We start from the raw sequence: 1,971 nt of genomic DNA, 5'->3' as shown, positions 1-1,971 counted from the left end.
ACGTCACTGTGCGGGCTCAGGAGACTTGGTTGCCTGGTTACACAGCAGGGGGAGAGGACAGGCTCCAGCTGTAGCTTGGTGGGAAGGACAGGTTTCTCCTCACCAAGCAGTGCTCTTTAAAGGGGTTGTCCGGCGATAAAAAATTATTCACAGAATAACACACATTACAAAGTTATACAACTTTGTAATGTATGTTATGTCTGTGAATGGCCCCCTTCCCCGTGTTTCCCCCCACCCACGCTAGACCCGGAAGTGTGGTGCATTATACTCACCGCATGTCGTGTCGTCCACGGTCTCCGATCGTCAGCAGTGACGTCTTCTTCGTGAGTCCGGCGGATCTTCCCGAGTGCCGGCAACCCTCTGCAGCGTCATCCGAAGCTCAGCCGCGATTGGCTGAGCATAACTGTGCTCAGCCAATCGCGGCTGAGCGGCTGATGACGCGGCCACGTCATCAGCTGCTCAGCCGCGATTGGCTGAGCACAGTTATGCTCAGCCAATCGCGGCTGAGCTTCGGATGACGCTGCAGAGGGCGGCCGGCACTCGGGAAGATCCGCCGGACTCACGAAGAAGACGTCACTGCTGACGATCGGAGACCGTGGTCGGCACGTGAGAGGTAATGTATAGCGCACCACACTTCCGGGTACACGGGTGGGGGTGGTGGGACACGGGGAAGGGGGCCATTCACAGACATAACATACATTACAAAGTTGTATAACTTTGTAATGTGTGTTATTCTGTGAATAATTTTTTATCGCCGGACAACCCCTTTAATAGCAGCAAGGGCCCCCTCTGTGTCAGCAGCAGCCACTCTGTGCTGTAGGGGGCAGCAGCTGCTTCTCCTCTCTCCTCCAGGAAGCGGATCCTCTGCGGCAGGAAATGATGTCATCTGGCAGGTTGAAGAGTAGGTTGAAGCTGACGGTGCCTGTGCGGCACCTCCACTACACATGGGAGGGGGAGGGGGAGGGGGAATGTGCCGGCCCTGACCAATCCGGCAGAGGCTGAGGGAACAGCGCAGAGGCCAGCAGCGCTGCTCTCTCAGCCACTGCAGGGGCCGATGTAAGTGTGCAGGGGGACCAGCGGCCCCTCTGATTGGTAATCAGGCAGCCCAGCGGGCATTTGCCCGGCCTGCCAGATTACCAATCCGGGCCTGCCTACAGTATACAGCCCAGGTGCCTCACTGCCTACAGTATACAGCCCAGGTGCCTCACCACCCACAGTACAGAGCTAAGGTTCCTCACGGCCTACAGTACAGAGCCCAGGTGCCTCACTGCTCACAGTACAGAGCCCAGGTGCCTCACTGCTCACAGTACAGAGCTAAGGTTCCTCACGGCCTACAGTACAGAGCCCAGGTGCCTCACTGCTCACAGTACAGAGCCCAGGTGCCTCACTGCTCACAGTACAGAGCTAAGGTTCCTCACGGCCTACAGTACAGAGCCCAGGCGCCTCACCACCCACAGTACAGAGCTTAGGTTCCTCACTGCCTACAGTATACAGCCCAGGTGCCTCACTGCCTACAGTATACAGCCCAGGTGCCTCACTGCCTACAGTATACAGCCCAGGTGCCTCACCACCCATAGTACAGAGCTCAGGTTTCTCACTGCTCACAATACAGAGCATAAGTTCCAGACTCCCCAGTTTACAAACTACAGAGGCTTGACGTAAAGTTAGGCAATGTGTAGAAGAAAACAAGAAAACAAGTATGAGTTATGGCATACAAGTAAAAGCAGCTTTAATTTTTACCAACTTACAGATAAAAAAAAATAATTTTGTTTCACAATTTGCACAAAGCATACAGTATATCCTGAAGCTGCTACAGCGGATGAAATAAATCTTTGTATCTTTTAAACAGAAAACATGAGATGCGGATGGGTGGCGTGGTTTATAGCATACACAGTTATGGCCATAAAAAATGTCAGGTTGAATTAAATATATTGCTGGTATTACAGATGCGGAGTCTTTTATTGGACTATA

Source organism: Dendropsophus ebraccatus, chromosome 5 (assembly GCF_027789765.1).
Source record: "Dendropsophus ebraccatus isolate aDenEbr1 chromosome 5, aDenEbr1.pat, whole genome shotgun sequence".
In the NCBI taxonomy this organism is placed as follows: domain Eukaryota; kingdom Metazoa; phylum Chordata; class Amphibia; order Anura; family Hylidae; genus Dendropsophus; species Dendropsophus ebraccatus.
The sequence above is the reverse complement of the archived record's forward strand: the minus strand, read 5'-3'. Positions refer to the sequence as shown.